This window comes from Canis lupus, chromosome 13 (assembly GCF_048164855.1).
Source record: "Canis lupus baileyi chromosome 13, mCanLup2.hap1, whole genome shotgun sequence".
Taxonomy (NCBI): Eukaryota; Metazoa; Chordata; class Mammalia; order Carnivora; family Canidae; genus Canis; species Canis lupus.
Genome location: NC_132850.1, coordinates 46660171 through 46678808, shown reverse-complemented (window position 1 = coordinate 46678808; position 18638 = coordinate 46660171). Strand labels below are relative to the sequence as shown.

General features: G+C 38.1%; 1 long non-coding RNA gene across 1 annotated transcript in view; it reads left to right on the top strand.

The window, feature by feature from the left end:
- LOC140603047 (uncharacterized) overlaps positions 1-18638 on the top strand; it is a 246415-nt gene that overhangs the window by 200588 nt on the left and 27189 nt on the right. The window contains exon 9 of the long non-coding RNA XR_012006094.1: positions 15003-15192. This is a non-coding gene — a long non-coding RNA (uncharacterized lncRNA). The remainder of the gene's footprint in view (positions 1-15002; positions 15193-18638) is intronic.

The following is an 18638-nucleotide window of genomic DNA, read 5'->3' as shown; positions in this document are numbered from 1 at the left end:
AGAATAGAAGGCGGGTGTTCTGACTCGGAGTCCCAACCCTGTGACTGTGGACAATCTCTTCATCAATTCCATACCACAATGTCCATTTATATTCACATTCCTCTTCCTTTTTTATTCCAGCCAGTGTCATCATTTCCAACTAACAAATTTATAAGAATAATTAGGGCCTTATCATCCTTGGACTGATTTTCTGAAGAAGCTTCTTGCTTTGGTCTTTATGCCTTTAGTCATGTCCTACTTAAATCCCTCATCAACCTCCGCTGTAGAGTCAGGCCTTCCTCAGCAACACCTTGGCAGGATCCTATCACTTTGCAGCTACTTTCAGCTACTTATCCAGTCTCATTATTGCATTTAAGATGTGTCCTTTTCATTTCATCTTTCATCTCAATCCAATCCAAAACTTTTCTTTCTTCCTCCCAATGTAGGTGAGATTTATGATCCTAGGCTCTAACATGGTAGTAAAACATGGTCTGGATCTTCAATATCTACTCTCCCTCTCCCTTCTAGGGAGTTCCTCTAGTTTTGGGGTAGGAAAAAAGCAGAAAAAAATGAATGCCTCCTAACTTTCCTGGGTTGCAAAGACTACAGACAACAGGAGGAAGGGAAATTATAAAGTATTTCTATATTGTGGAGCTTTGACAATACCTTGTCATTGCTGATTTAGTGAGTCACTTCACTGGTGTGAAACAGCAGCTGGGCCTTCAATTAATCTCTCTTTGCCCCTGGAGCCTCCTTCAGTTTCTCCATCTCCTGGGATGAGATCCTTGTTTTCATCTAAATGAAGGAGAGTCCTGGTTTCTGAAGGATACCCTTATCATCAAGATCAGAGACAACAAGAATGAACCCAAGTTTCAATCTGTTTTTACAGAGCTCCTGCCTGCTCATGATCTTCCTATGGTGACTGCCTGCCTGTGCACCTCAGGCTTTCGCACAATTAGACACAGAGACAGTTTCACAGAGAGTACTCGCCTAGTCTCCACAATTGCATAAGTCAATTCTCCTCTTGTGTAAAGCTATCTATGGGCATGTGTATGTAGCATACTGGTTCTCCTTCTCTGGCGGAACCCAAAATATACAAACTTTGGATGCAGGGTCAAGAGACCATTGATTTAAAGACAGTAGAAATAATTGCTTATTTATATGCTGATAAGAATGAACCAAAAATGTAAAGTAGTGGGAGAAAATGGCTGGAGCATTATTTTTGAGTAGTGAAAGTGGGTGAAGCATAGCATACAAGAGCAAGTCTTGGCCCTCACTAGGTAGATGAAAAGATCATCTATAACAAGAAGATAAAATATAGATTATATAGCTACAGATGTTAGTAAGTGGGCAATTATGGTGCTGGCATTTTGTGCAAGTTTTCTTTTGAGCATTACACACAAATGGACACTTAAAATGGAATTTCTAAAATATTTTCTTCAAGTAGAAGGAAAATAATATAATCCTAGAAAGAAAATCTGAGTTACAAAAAGAAATAAGGCACAAAGAAAATGATAAATGTGTGAGTCAAACTAATAAGATAGGATAAAGAAGACCTGTGCACTGGAAGTAAATCCACAAACAGCACCCCAGGCTGAGATTAATTCACTGGTAAACTCTACCAAATATACAAGAAAGAAAAAAAATGCTAGTGTTACCCAAATTATTCTAGATAATAGAGGAAAAGGAAAAACTTCTCAACTCATTCTGTGCAACCCATATTACACCAGTACCAAAACAAGACAAAAATTCCTAGCAAAATTTTAGCAAGTCAAATCCAGAAATATATAAAATGCATAATACATTACAACAAAAGGGATTTATCGCAGGAGTGCAAATTTGTCTTAATAAACTAAATCAATATAATTCACAGGGAAAACAAAGGTAAACATATGATAAAATGTACCACCAAATCATGATAAAAATTCTCAGCAAAGAAGACAGAAACTTAAAGACCCCGAATAGCCAGGGGAATTTTAAAAAAGAAAACCATATCTGGGGGCATCACAATGCCAGATTTCAGGTTGTACTACAAAGCTGTGGTCATCAAGACAGTGTGGTACTGGCACAAAAACAGACACATAGATCAATGGAACAGAATAGAGAATCCAGAAGTGGACCCTCAACTTTATGGTCAACTAATATTCGATAAAGGAGGAAAGACTATCCACTGGAAGAAAGACAGTCTCTTCAATAAATGGTGCTGGGAAAATTGGACATCCACATGCAGAAGAATGAAACTAGACCACTCTCTTTCACCATACACAAAGATAAACTCAAAATGGATGAAAGATCTAAATGTGAGACAAGATTCCATCAAAATCCTAGAGAAGAACACAGGCAACACCCTTTTTGAACTCGGCCACAGTAACTTCTTGCTACATCCACGAAAGCAAAAGAAACAAAAGCAGAAATGAACTATTGGGACTTCATCAAGATAAGAAGCTTTTGCACAGCAAAGAACTCAAAGACAACCTACAGAATGGGAGAAGATATTTGCAAATGACATATCAGATAAAGGGCTAGTTTCCAAGATCTATAAAGAACTTATTAAACTCAACACCAAAGAAACAAACAATCCAATCATGAAATGGGCAAAAGACATGAAGAGAAATCTCACAGAGGAAGACATAGACATGGCCAACATGCACATGAGAAAATGCTCTGCATCACTTGCCATCAGGGAAATACAAATCAAAACCACAATGAGATACCACCTCACACCCGTGAGAATGGGGAAAATTAACAAGGCAGGAAACCACAAATATTGGAGAGGATGCGGAGAAAATGGAATCCTCTTGCACTGTTGGTGGGAATGTGAACCGGTGCAGCCACTCTGGAAAAGTGTGTGGAGGTTCCTCAAAGAGTTAAAAATAAACCTGCCCTATGACCCAGCAATTGCACTGTTGGGGATTTACCCCAAAGATTCAGATGCAATGAAATGCTGGGACACCTGCACCCAGATGTTTCTAGCAACAATGTCCACAATGGCCAAACTGTGGAAGGAGCCTCGGTGTCCATCGAAAGATGATGGATAAAGAGAAGCTGTGGTCTATGTATACAATGGAATATTCCTCAGCCATTAGAAATGACAAATACCCACCATTTGCTTCAATGTGGATGGAACTGGAGGGTATTATGCTGAGTGAAGTAAGTCAATCGGAGAAGGACAAACATTATATGTTCTCATTCATTTGGGGAATATAAATAATAGTGAAAGGGAATAGAAGGGAAGGGAGAAGAAATGTGTGGGAAATATCAGAAAGGGAGACAGAACATGAAGACTCCTAACTGGGAAACGAACTAGGGATGGTGGAAGGGGAGGAGGGCAGGGGGCAGTGAATGGGTGACGGGCACTGAAGGGGGAACTTGACGGGATGAGCACTGGGTGTTATTCTGTATGTTAGTAAATTGAACACCAATAAAAAATAAATTTATTATAAAAAAAAGTGAGTATGGTCTCTGGAGCTAGAAAAAAAAAAAAACAAAAGACAGAAACTTCCTAAACATTTACTAAAGCATGCAGGTCACATCATATTAAGTTGCAAAAAACTGAATGTTTTCCCAGTACTACCAGGCCCAAGGAAGGCAAGGCTACCCACCTTGCTAGGTTGGAAATGTTTAAGTAAAATTGTCTTTATTCAAAGACGACATGATCGTCCTCATGGAGAATTCTAATGAACCTACAACAACAAAAAAGACACAGGCCAACATTAGTAAATGAGTTAGGCAATACTGCAACATGCAAAAATTAACTATATTGCCAGAAATAGAAGTTAGTGTTGTTTTTATTTTTTTATGGGATTTCTCAGCTGGTGCATCTATGGACAAAGGAACTGTCCCAATAAATATATAAAGCCTCACCCATAGGTGTGCTCATACGTTAAGTGTCACTGAGAAATAGATACCTACATTTAGGCACATGAGTTTTATTTGAATGCGGTCACTGATTGCTTTAATGGCAATAACAGATCCACCAAAAGTGCATGTCCAATGTGGGGCAATGCTGATGCAATGCCACTCTTTGTGCCCTTGCTATAAAAATGTCCTTTCCTTCTCAACCCTGTAATGAGTTAGCATCTGAAATTCAGATTCCTCAGATTCCTGTGACTCTGATGTCACAGTCCCTTTCTTCTCTCATTTTAGGGACTGTCATTCCCACACACCAACATAGAGATGTTACTCATGAGCCCGAGATGAGTACATGTGCAATGCTCCTGTTCTTTTTTCTTCAGCCACCCTGTTTCTCAGTCTGCTTGTCTCCCTGTATTTCACATCACAGTTGGTAGCACAAGCATTTACCCACTTATTTTCAATATAAATTTTGATCTCTTTCTCCCTTTAAAGTCAGTTGGTTACCAGGTCCTAGCAATTTCACCTCCTAACTGTCTCTAGACTCCGTATCTTCCTCTCTGCTACTGCCTCAGTTCAGGTCCTCATCATCTGTGTCCTACCTAGACTCTTGCAAAAGGATGGAAACTTTTGTTTCTTTTCACTTTCATGTAGTGAGCTTCAACCAAAAAAAAAAAAAAAACCCACATTTTTCTGCAATGGGGAAAGTGTTCTGGAGGGAGTATATGACCTACAACTTGTAGCATTCATCCTGAGAGGTCTTTCTCAATCTTTACTATTCATCGCCACCGTTGTCATCATCATCACCATCATCATTCAACAAGTGTTTTTTAAAATACAGTAATGTGTTTTACTCTGTCTAAGTCTTTACATATATTAATCCTTACAAAGAGGCTAAGTAAGCTGCCCAAGGTCACATAGCTAGTAAATGTTGGCTCTAATATCCAAATCAAGGACGCTATCTCCAGAGACTGTGCTCTGGGCTACAGCACCATCACAATACTGCCTTTTAGAACCCCATTTAATTCCAAAGTTTTAAATTTACAGATCAAACAGGATCACGCATTCCCTACTTCTACCATTTGTATCAATCCTCTTTTTTTTTTTCATTTCTTACTATTCACCGTTTTCATCTTCTGCTCCTGTTATAACCAGTTACTCACATATCCCTATACATGTCCCATGCTCATGTATATGCCATTTTTGCTGCCTTTATTCCTATTGGGCCCCTACCACATTACCTCTCATTGACCTAGAGCCCCCTCAAGAAACTCTGCCAAAAAAAAAAAAAAAAAAAAAGAAACTCTGCCAAAGAGAAACCTCTGTGTTTCTCAAACTCATCCTCAAGTGCTTGGGTCTTCTGTAGTGGTTTCCTAGTTATATGCCTTTCCTGAGGGTGTCCTCTTTCTCATCCTGGGAGTGGAGGCCTGTTTGGGGAATTGGCAGTGTGGTAATACTTCATGATTCCCTAACAGCTCCCCGAATGGCACAGTTCTGAAAACATGGCTCCTGAAGTTGTTTCTAAAAGCTCAATTTACCATCTATTCCTCCAGCCTTCCCAGTGAGCTGTAAACCATTTACTATTTCAAGATACATTCATTTCTTCTTAAACTTGGTAAAGTAGCTTCTGTTTTCTGCGGCTGAGCCCCGTTCATTGTATTACAGTTAATTGTCACATTTTCTATTAAAAGACAATTCTGATAAGTACCAAGTTCCAACACAGAGAATTCCCCCTTCTGTGAACATTTACCACTCACTTTCTAGAGCAGTACTTCTTAATTTTTGCTGCACATTAAAATCACCTAAAGGCTTTAGAAAGCTCTAATGGCCAGGCCACAACTCCTATCAGTTCAATCAGAATCTTTGTGGGCAGGACCTAGATAGTGGTATTATTCTGAACCATCCAGGACAGTCCAGTGTGCAGCCAAATTGAAAAGCCAGTTGTCTGAGCACTTATCAGACATCTATGTCACTATGCTATTCAAGAGCTAAGGATATAAGACAAAATGCATTTGGTTTTGAAAAAATTTTTCTGCCACTTGGAACTTATTTCATCAACAGTTTGAAACAGAGAGAAGGAACGTAAAAGTTAAATCCTTAGCTTTTGGACAGTTTGGTGACTTATCTTAAATAATATTGTATTACACATTTTAAGACAAAGACAGAAAGTTATTTCTAACTTCCTTACTGCTCCTCAGGCATTTGTTCTAAGTGTCCATATACTTTGTCTTGCTGTTCTAAATAAAACTACCTACTCATCCTGTGCCCCGTTATATCATAACTTCTAGGATTATGTCCCTGTGTTTTAAAGCAAATTTGAATGCTGACATAACATATTCACTAAAATATATATCTATGAAAGTAGACTCCTAATTTATACAAGGATGCAATTTTACTGATTGGATGATGTGTGGTTGCCTTGTGGATACTCCATTAATACATTCTAAGGTTAATGAATAAACATTTTTAAAATTTACATAAAACCCCCTATCACTTGGCATATACTTGTACCTGCACAATTTTTCTTTTCATTGGGTCATCATCTTCTATATTGTGTTAGGTTAGTTCCTTTGATAAGGCAAATACATATTATATTTATCTGTAGACACCAGGCAAATACCAGTACAAAGGTGTGTGTATTTTCTATCTAGATCTTTGAGTTAAAGTGATACTAAATAGGTTCTGAGTCTCCAAAGTGTATCATGTAAGCAAATAAAGATGCAGTTTGAAAATGTCTTATTCACGTAATAGACCCTGGATAGCAAGTAGTTTAAAGTAAAATCAAGTGAAACAACACAAAAAAATGATTTTAAACTGTGGCAATATTGTCATGCATTTCATCGGTATAAATAAAGTCTCCAGAGAGGGAGTCAGAGTGAGGAGAAGGTGTCAATAGAGAGACACAAACATTTGATATCAGATATTGGTGATCATGAAACCGCAACTTAGTGTCAGAGGGTAATTTTAGGTTGCAGGTAGTGGACCAAATGGAGTTTAATAATAGTATAAATAAATTATCTAAGAAACTCACTAAAAATAGTAGGGGAAATAGCCAGAATATGTCGTTGAATTCATACAAAAACACATAAATCAAAATATTTTACATGCTCATGCCTGTAAAAAAAAAATAGCCTTGCTATTTGGTCATGTGTTTTCATTTCTAAATGCCTATGATTGGAATTGCTGAATCATATGATAAGTGATCAGCTTTATATAAAACAGCCAAAATTTTTTTCAAAGTGTTTGTGCAATCACATGTCGTACTTCCATCAACAGTGTATGTAGGAGTTCTAGTTTCTCCAAATCCTCATGAATATTTAGTGTGGTTAATTTTTCTCTTTTGATTTTTACCCATTCTTATGAGAGTGTAGTCCTATCTTGTGTGGTTTTAAATTGCAGTTCTCTGATGAGCAATGACGTTCACTTTTTCATGAGTTTATTGGACACTCTTACATCTTCCTTTGTGAAATGTCTAAGACCTGCCCATTTTTAAACTGGGACGTTTGTTTTTTAATTATTGATTTGTAGGCATTGTTTTCTACATCTAAATTCAAGCCTGTTTTCAGATAATCTATCACAAAGATTTTTGCGTGCTCTATGGCTTACCTTTTTATTTTCTAAGTGATTTTTAAAAAGATTTATTTATTTTAGAGAGAAAGAGAGAGAATGTGCATGGGAAGGAAGAGCAGAGAGAGAGAGAGAAAGAGAGAGGAAAAACTCAAGCGTACTCCACACTGAGGACGGAGCCTGACATGGGTGGGGCTCGATCTCAAAGCCCTACGATCACGTGCCTGTGATCACAGCCTGAGTTGAAACCAAGAGTCTGATGTGCCAACTGTGCTACCCAGGTGCCCCATTTAAGTAGTGTGTATGTGTGGTTTTTAAGATTTTATTTGTTTACTTTGAGAGACAGAGAGAGAGGGAGGGGCAGAGGGAGAGGGAGAGAATCTCAAGTACTCCACATTGAACACAGAGCCCAAAGCCGGGCTCCATTCCACGACCCTGACCTCATGACCTGAGCCAAAATTAAGAGTCCACTGCTTAACTGACTGAGCCACTCAGACACCCTCTAAGTGATATATTTTTGATAAGCAAACATTTTAAATTTTGTTATAGTCAAATTTATTGATAATTTTCTTTTATGATAATGCTTCCCAAGAAATCTCTGCCTACTTCCCAAATCATGAAGATACTCTAAAAACTCTTGAAACATGTTTGTTTTATGTTTATTACATATCTAGAATTAATTTCTATGTATGGCATAAGGTATGAGTCTAGTTTATATTTTTCCAAATGGAATCCAGTTGTGCCAGGATTATTTGTTAGAAAGACCTTGATTTCCCCCATCGCTTTGGCCTAATGTTAAAAATCAATTGACCTTATGAGTTTGGATCTATTTTTGGCCAATATTTTCTATTCCATTTGTCTATATGTTTGTACTTAAGTTAACATCACACTATCATTATTATTGTATTACTGAATTCAGGTATGATAAGTCTTTCAACTTTATTCTTTTTTAAAATTAGTTTTTAGATTTTCCTCCTTTTCCCTTGCTTTTAGGATGAGCTTGGAAATTTCTTTTAAAAAAGTTTTTGGGGCAGCCCCAGTGGCTCAGCGGTTTAGTGCCACCTTCGGCCCAGGGCCTGATCCTGGAGACCCGGGATCGAGTCCCACGTCAGGCTCCCTGCATGGAGCCTGCTTCTCCCTCTGTCTGTGTCTCTGCCTCTCTCTCTCTCTCTCTCTCTCTCTCTCTCTCTCTTTATTTATCAACTACCTGAGGCACACGATGGTATTATAGGCAAATGATGGAGGTAACTTCTGGCCCAAAAGCATTGACTCCCACTTACCAAGTCTAATCTAGCTATGGCTGGCCCTGAAGTTCCAGCCTGCCAACACAGAGACCAAAGCTGGATTCCCAATATGCCACTATTTCTCGTGGAGACCAACTGGTTACTTGATGACAAATTAACTACATTGGGCCACTGTCATCCTGGAAGAGTTAGGAGTTCATAGGAATGGATACCTAATCTAGGTATGGGTTTGCGCTTTCAGGGCCTAACATGAGACCAGCTTCACAATGAAGTGGATCTGAGATCATGGGATCATACTACCCAGAGGCAGCTGATGTCATACAACACTGGAATGGCCTTATAAAGTTGCAACTGGAGACGAGCTCAATGGAAACACTGTGAAGGGTGGGATGTTAGCCACCATGATGTTGCATATTAAACTAATTGATTATATGCTATATTCCTCATGGAAAGGAGAGGTAGGTTGGGGCATTAAGGGATAGAAGCAGGTTAGCCCTACTTAACCATGATTCCTGATGATTCACTGATGGCTTTGTGCTTTCTGTTCCCATAACTATTATTCGGGAAATCCTAGTGCCCAAGAAGACACAGCATTGAATTACAAGCTATGGCTACCAGCAGAATACTTTGGACTGGTTATACCAAGAAAACAGCTGATCAACAGAGGAGTCACCATACTGGGGGAAGTAATTGACCCTGATCAGCAAGAGGAGGCAATGCTGTTTTACGCAACAGAGGCAGGTGAATGCATGTGAAACCCAGGTGGTCCACTTGGATGCCACCTGGTTCCCCCTTTCCCAATGTAACTTGGGAATGGACACTTGCAGGAAAGCCAGAGTAAAAAGGATACAGTTTGTCAAGGGCTTAGACATTCCAGATATACTGCCAAGACGTGCTGAGAGAAGAGCTGAGTGTGAAGGGAATTAAGATGTATAGTGGAGAGAAGAAGGAAAAGTCCCAGTTATGGCCCCAAGACCAACAACAGAAGTGGGAGCTATACTTCACCCCTCTCACTCACCTATTCTGAGTTCTATCACAGGAAGAAAAGGCCACAGAAACCAAGAGGAGCTTCTTTCTCAACCAGTGAAGAAGTGGATCAATGTGGCTTAGGGGTGAACTTGTTCTCAAAGACAAGACTTATAATTGCAGATTATGTTTATCCAGCAACTGCCTTTGTTTTGCTCAGTTTATGAATTGAGAGCTATGGTCCTGAGACTCTTACTTCAAAGACTACTTCAAAAATTGGTTTCTCTTACTATAACATTAGGACCTGAGAAAAATGAATAAAAGATATAGACCAACACAGTAAATTGTTACCCATTTATAATCAGTAACATTTTCTCTTCCCCTTTCCTCTTTGACTCATATTGACTTACTGACTGTTGTTTTTGTATACACAAGGTGTTTTCTATAGGATCATAATGATTTCTTAGATTCGTAGAACCCTTTATTGTTCTCACAGCACACACATCATACACATTACTGCATTTAATCTCTTAACAACTATGACAGAACAATGAATATTATCCCCATCTTACAAACATAGAAATTAAAGAACAGACAGGTTAAATGACCTGCAAGATCAAATGAAGCTGCAGTAGGAGCCCATATTTCTTAGAGAAGCTATTCTATCATCAATGTAGCACACACAAAAAGGAAGTTTGTGCACTTTATAGGAATATGTATCAAAATTAGTTATCCAGTTCATTGAGGACACTTGTTTTATATGACATATACATGTAGACATATATTACTACAGTGTTTTCAAAAAGAAATGTTGCAAAATAAAATCAAAATTTAGAGTTAAACACAAAATGCAGTAGAATCAGAAATCCATCTTCTTAAAACTTATTTGTTAGTTTGGGGCTTACGGCATCAATAGTCAATGTGTTAAGTGTGGTGTGTAATGTATTATTTTAATTTTCAAAAATTGATGCTTCAGAAGTTCTTCTATATTCACATGATGAGGCCAGCTGAACTGACCATATTTTATTAAATCAATTCAGCTTGCTCAGCTTTAAGCCAAGTCATGATTCTTTCATGTCAGAATTGTCCATCTGCACTGCCAGAGGGTTGGCAGCATTTGGGTTTGCTTAGCTTTATCAGTATCCTTTCATCTCCTTTCTTTACCTCTCCCATTCTTCATTAAGACCCATTCCCTAGCCCTCTCCAGCTTAAAGAGACTTTGGTTCTTGACTCAATTTACCCATTTGGCTAAATTAAACGATTGAGTTAGCAGAACAGGAAAAATAGGTGAAGGACAATCTAATGCCAAGTCAATTACCTTGACCAATGAGATTAATTTCTTGTTGTCATTTACAGTATGTATTGCCTGTTTAAGAGTAAGCCCCCATCAGGCAGAAAGAAGCCTTATGTTGAGTTTTATGGTGTGGTCACAATTTCACCAGCCCTTATTCAAGTAAAATAATAATACACTGCAGTGAGTTACATGATTCATAATTGTTTATAATGCTGCATTATTACATCCAGACCATACAAGCAATTATGGGTCAAAAAGTAGAACTGCACAGCTCTCATAGGTGATGAACTATCCTGTGGATTTTTTTCTCTAAAATCATGGCAGCTAACATTCAGCATTTACTGCATGCTGATGGTTTGCTAAGCACTATACCAAAAGGAAAAATGACATTCCTTTCCATACGATATTTGCTATCTATAATTCATTGAGACAAAAAGAAAAAAACAAAACCAAATACTTAGACCCACAATAAAACCGCCAACTCGGTCACGCGCTCTGAAGAGACCATTCAGTGCCATTTGCTGATAGGGCAAGCAGTTAGCTAGGGCACTGCGGGAGGCTGGATCTGCCCTCTGCTCGGTTCCTGTAATCAGAGACCAGAATATTCTTAACCTTTTATGGGTGGATGAACAACAAATTAGGAATTTCTAATTGCTTTCCCTCTGAGGGCTCTCTCCCAACTAAGTCGTGAAGGTATTAGCAGAAAAGTGTTGCTCATCCAAGGTGATGTTAACTTTTTGTGAAATTAAGAGACCTTTATTTAAAAACAGCTTCAATGGCTAGAGGCATAGAATATAAGAAATGTACTCCAGGCTGTAATAATTGCTGGCTGCCCTGGGAAATGGCTTCAAGGCCACAGCAGCCGTGGCCCCATGCAAGCACAGCCTCTAATTATTGAAAAACCTGTGTAGAGTCTCCATGTTAATCAGTCTCTTAGAGACTTCAGCTTTATGTGGTTAGTGCAGATTTATGGCATTTTTCTTTTCCTGTTATTAAAACTGATATTTCACAAGGAAGAAACTATCTCCAGACAACTGTTAAAATGCAAAGTTTCAGTCATAAAAGAAAACTGTAAGATTATTCTGAGAATATTCTATAGAGAATTCCAAACAAGGGTAAGAAACAACACATCAAAGACAGGGATGGGGGGCGGAATTCAAAAATAAAAAGGCATGACTTTAAAGTATTAACAAAAAGACTCAACAGTTGGCCCATAGAATCAAGAGGTTAGAATGTAATTAATTTAAGTGCTTGTTACAATTATGGAAATAAACATTTCATGCATAAATGCAAACTGAATTATACATAATTATGAAAGCACTAAACTAATTGAAACATTTGGATTAACATAGTAGAAGCCAAATTGCCTTTTTAAACCAACAATATATTGCTTTGCATATATCCTGCATGTACATGGCAAATAGTAGTTAATCATGGAAAGGAGCATATTTAAAAACATATATTTTAAATGAGTTGGCATTTTGTTTCTCCTATAGAGTATATACATACTTTATAAATTACAATGGCTCTTATTGAGGAGGTACAAGGTGAGGACCAGCTGGTTATGTCAAATGTAACTAATCTGTAGAAGAAGACTGAAAGGCAGAGACTCATGTTCAGGACTCAAGTCTCCCTCCATTTGCTGTATTTTCAGTACCCCAGGTTTAATGGGATGATGAGGACAGGATGGGTGGCAGGAAGTGCCATCTGAGAAAAGTGAAAGGGAAGTGTGCTCGGTCAAGATGAGGCAAGGAAGACTGTCAACAAGCCTGCTTTTAAGTTTGTCCAGGCCCTTCTAGTTACCTTTTGGCATTTTCAAAACTTTCTTCATGTACGCATCTCCCCTCCCAGACGCATCACATCATTTTGCTACGTTAAGCCTGGGTAGGTCTTTGTAATTTATTAGTATAGGTAGATTTGACCTATGTCCTGTGCCCGAAAAAGAGAAACAATCACAGCAACAAAAATCCTTCTCTTTCTACATTTCTGATGTCATTAAAAACTCACATTCCTACAGAGAAGCAGTTTGGGTCCTTGCTTGACTTTGGGAAAGCATTGTGATGGAACTACATTTTACTATAGTTGAAATGACTGATGAGATTCTTTTGAACTCTGAATGGTAACATGTTGTTCATTCAAATGATGTAAACAGTTCTCCAGGCATGACCATTACATCAGATAAAGGATCATTTTAACAGTTGTGATTCTAATCTCACTGGCTTTGATTCTGTGTGTTCATGCACTGTCCCATCTCCTTGCAAAAATCTCACTCCATGATTTCTAAAGCCTTAGGGAGTATATTACACGTTTTTAGGTGGAGATTAGCTAGTTACAGTCTATAATACATCCACTCTGGTCCTTCTATCCAACTGTAGCCCTTTTCATTTTCATTTTATCTAAACCTCCTCACTAGGACCATTGTTCCTAGTGCCCTTCATGATAATGTTGACACCCAAACCAAAAGTACTAAGTACTCCCTGAGAGTATTAGGAACACAGTCATTGGGGTCTTCAGTGATTTAAGGCCAGTCTGCCCAGTAATAAGAATAATGTCTTCATTTCTAACACTGGATCACATATTAACACTAAGGTAGCCCCATATGTCTGTGTCTCGTGTAGTCACATAATAATAGCTCCTTTAGCTTTTTGCTTCAAGTTCTTTTTACATAATGCTCAAATACAAATCTCTGAAGGTGGGTCATCTGAAGCAATAGATTCAGCTTTCAAGTGTATTCCCTCTTTTCCCAAGTTCTTTATGCAGGCACTCAACCTCATACAACTCAGTTTATAAATATAGTGGCCTGTGGGCCTTTACTCCACTAAATTTTCCACCTTTCAAGCCCATAACTGTGTCTGGCGTATATTATGTGTCAGTGAATCTTTGTAAAATTGAGAAATAAATGAGTCAATAAAAGGTTACAGTATTATGAATTCTAGTGGTAGACATAGATAAGGCTGTAGCTGGAATCACAGCTATAAGCCAGACTTCCAGAAGAATATTAAGTAAGAGTCCTTTCTGGGACTCCTAAAATCCACTTGGCTCCTCTACCTGAAGACATACACACACACACACACACACACACACACATTACTACAAAGAAGGAAAAAATTCTTGGTAGTCCTGGCCCTTCCTTTTCTTTGGGGAAGAGTCCTTCTCTACTAATGCTTGCCTTTCCACAGCCAGCATTAATGCCAGGTTATGATTATAGGTCACTGGTCTACATGGAAAACTGGTCAAAAGAATCTGTTGTAAGCTTAGGAGTTGGGGGTCACAAGGCAAAAAAAAAAAAAAGGAAATTATAGGCAGGAAAATAACCAAAGCATTGAAGGTAGCTAATCACATTTGGGAGTCAGCTACTTATTATTTATTATTTTATGATAGTTACCTGAGTCTCTGGAAAGATATACAACTTACCCAGACAACATATATAGTGAGATTCAGCTGCGGTTTTGTCCAAATCAAGAACTCAAGCAATTTCTACTCCCAAGCAACCTCAAGGCTAGCAGATATATCATTAAGTCGGATCCACAATAAGTAAATAAATGAGTATAATCATTTGATTTTTTATGTTATTTTTGTAAATTTTCCTCTTTTCTGACTATTGCTTCTATTAATTTACAGAATTTTTATAGTAGACTATTGTCCACTTAAATGAGATGAGGTTTCAATCTTATTTCAACATTGTATTTTTTTTAAATTAAACTTTGAAAGTCATTATCATTTGTTATGGTATCATTTTGCAATGTAATACTATAACATATTGATCAATTATAGTTTATAATATTCCCCATAGATCTAAGAGAGTTTATCAGTGGACTCCTAAAGTGGTCTTTATGGTTTTTTTAGAGGGGGCGGTTAGAGGAACAGAAGGAGAGGAAGAGAGAGAATCTCAATTCGATGCTGAGCATGGAGTCTGATGCAGGGCTCAATCCCACAACCCTAATCATGACATTAGCCAATATCAAGAACCAGACACTCAGCTGACTGAGCCACCCATTTAAATCTATGATTTCCCCTTATCTTTTCAGCTGCCCTTAGAAATGTCCATTCCTTCTTACTCACTGCACTTCATTTCCTGTATTTCCTCTCTCCCACTGCAGATTGAGCTCTCAATATGTAAATGTGGATATTATCTATTAGATAATTTTAACCAGAAGCCTTTTTCCAAAAAGTGATGGCCTGACTGCCTTGGACCTCGGGTGGACTTCTTAGACCAGGCATGTTTGCCTTTGGTAGGATGGGACAAGAAGCCAAGGGCTTCTACCACTATAGACTCTCTACAAGCTGCAGGTAAGCATCTACTGTTTTGTAGCATTGCTATCTCCTTACTTTGGAAGTTGGCATCCATTTAACAATTTTTAAAAATTGTATAGAATTCTTTTTAAAAAGTGTAGAATTTTTATTAGAGCTGGATTGCCTAAAGAACCAATATCCACCAATGATCATCAGTGGACCAGCAATGAACAATCTTTTCCATTTAGTGGGTGTTTGACTTAATGAATAACTTTTTTTCAAGGAATTTTAAAAAATCACAAAGGAGTATAGATAATTTAATCCAGTAAAAAATATAAACATATACATAATGAATTATTAGATTTTTTTAAAAGATTTTATTTATTTATTCATGAGAGACACAGAGAGGCAAAGACATAGGCAGAGGGAGAAGCAAGCTCCCATCAGGAACCCAATGCGGGGCTCGATCTTAGGACCCTGGGATCACGACCTGAGCCAAAGGTAGACGCTCAAACACGGAGCCACCCAGGTGCCCCTAATCATTTGATCTTAATCATATTAAATTTGATAGCTCCAAATAAATATAAAATCTATCAATTAAAGACTTTTTTTTAATTAAAGACATTTTTGAACACATAATGAATGCTGACAGCTACCTGGATCAGCCCTGGATATTCTGATATATACTACTGAGGTAGGGGCTGGGTGTTTACATTAAAAAATAATAGTGAAAGCAACTCCTAGGTGAAACAGTACACAGATGCATATATAAATGAGTATCTATCCAGAGTTGAGAAGCACTGATATGCTATGATTCAATTCTTCACAGAGACTATTTGCATTTATAATATCTTTCAAGCAGAAATGGTTCTCAGTTAAAGAGAGAAGCTGTCATCCACACTGGGTGAAAAAAGAGTAAGCTCAAAACTCTTTATGAGAAAAATCAGTAATCCATCTTTATTTGCCTCTCCTCCTCCCTTAGGAGGTCAAGGGTAGGGTGAGGGACAACACTTGACTGTAGGTAGCTCAGCCACTGAAGGCCTGGCTGCTTATCAAGTGAGCAATAACTCCACTCTCATAAAAGGAAGTATCTCATGGTTCTTTCTCAGGAGTCTAAAGGAACCTGGTCCGGCAGGTGAGGCAACTAGCTATTCTTTCCTGACAAGACAAAGAAAATCCACTTCTCAGAGTTCTTCAAGTTGCTAGAACCATATCTACTCCATCCCTCCAGGGCCCTGGAGTTGTTTTTCACTCTCCCTAGTAGAAAGGAATCAGAACCCTTTCATCTCTTTTGGTTGAGGATGTCCTCACTGGATGTAAAGAAGGCAGGAGAGCATTAAAACTGGCTTTGGTTTTACTTTATTGCAGGGTCTGTGTATTCTGTGCAAAAAGTTCATTCTTCACTTTTCCTTTGAGAATGAGAAAATTCAAGTTTCATAAGATGAAGACACTACCATAGGTTCCCTTTCTATCTGACTTGGAATTGCTACCATTAGAACAACTTCTACAAATTCAGACCCCAATGTGGGGACTTCATCCTCAGGAAGCCAAAGTTTATTTGCACAAGTCACTTTGGGTGGGAAAGGGGTAGGAAAATTATTAGATACCCAGGCAGATTTGATGTTGTCAGGTCCCAATCGAACAGATTACGAATCAGGCAAAGTTGGGTGGGATATGTTTGCCAGGGAAAAGGAAGCAATAGGGGAATGTTTAAATACATCAATTCTAGTCTCATTCTGGCTCCAGTTCCTTAAAGACCTTATGTAAAATGGAAAAGGCAATGAGTCATTATAATGATTTTTGCCCTCCCAGTTGCAATGCAAATACATGAGACACAGACACCTCTAAAGAAAAATTAATTCAAAAAGAAGAAAGAAGGATTGGAAGAAGAACTGTGAAATTGGAAGGAGAATGATGATGAATATGAATTTAGAATCATTAAGTCCCGGTATCCTGTTGCTGGAAATGACCACAGAGATCATTAATTCCTTATACCTCCTTTCACAGATGGAAGAGCCAGCCACCAGTGAGGTTAAGCAATATGTTCCAGGCTGCAAAATCTATTGATCATACTAGAACCATGGTTACCTGATTCCTCCAGTTCAGTTTTTTATTTGGTTTAGAGTTAGCCTTGATTTCCAACTAAAAGTTTCATTTTCAAGACTTTCAGTGTAACATATTTACTTTCAGAGATGTTTTTTAAGTAAATTAGCTGTCCGTTGTTATCTTTAGTAGGTTATTTAGCTCCCCTGAACCTCGGTTTCCACATCTATGACAGAGTTAGACCAGTTTTTCTATAGTACTTTAACAGGTCCTCCAGAATCTGAGACCGTGATTGTTTTTTCTTTTCAAGGCTTTATTTATTTATTTATTTATTTATTTATTTATTTATTTATTTATTTATTTATTTATTTGAAAGTGCTAGCTTGGGGAAGGGGGAGGGCATAGGGAGAGGGACAAACAGACTCTGTGCTAAGCACAGAGCCCAGCTGGGGGCTTGAGTCCACAACTCTGAGATCATGACCTGAGCCAAAATCGAGAATCAGATGTTTAAACTACTGAGTCACCCAGGTGACCCTGAAACCATGATTCGTGAAAGCAAAGCCATTTGTAAATCATCAGAAAAGAGCAGCGGTATCAACATTTTTTATGGATACAAACTCAAAGTGCGTGTGTTGGAAGCTGAATGAACCCAAGCCTTGGACCATCTTTGTCTTCTCCAATATTTGTTATGCTGATTGCCCATGTGTCCTATGAAGCATTTGAGTCCCTGGATAGCAGAAACTGTGACTTCTTGTTTTTTGAATTTTCAAGTATATAACTATCTTTTAAGGTTATTAAGTTAGATGACTTTAAGTCATCTTTAAATTATGTGACTCATTACTACTTTCTTAGTTAATGAGGACATATATGGTCAAATCCTAGGGTATGTGGCATGGATCGTTTCCCTACATCTTGCTCATGTTCCCATTGGTATGGGATACAGCTCTTTCAGTTTCTTCTCATTGCAAGGGATAAGAATGTGAGCAGGACATGGACCTAAATTAAGAACTGGATCTTCAGGATCATTAAAAAAAAGCCTCCTATTTTTTCCTAAAAAAGGAAATAAATGAAGCTATAGTTTTGTAATATTAACTTCGTTTAATACTTACATCATGTGAGCAAATAAGTATTTCAAGACCAACACTAGAAAGGCTGCATTGTGAGACAACTTTTGTACTCAGCCTTTCTTCTCATCCCTCTAAGGGAATGGGGGTGTTGTGTCATGGGAAGACTTTGGGTTGATTTTCAGACAAGATTCTGGGACTTAATTTCTCTGAACCTTAGTGGGTTGCTAAAATGGAAGCAATAAGGCCTTTCTAGGAAACTTCTGTGGGGATTAAATGGAATAGTCCAGAGTATCTATAACTGTGCCTGGTCCATGATAGGTAGTCAATAAAATGTCTGTGAGTTTGCAAGAAAAATGGACAAGACAGCCACATTACCTGTTCATTGTTTCCTAG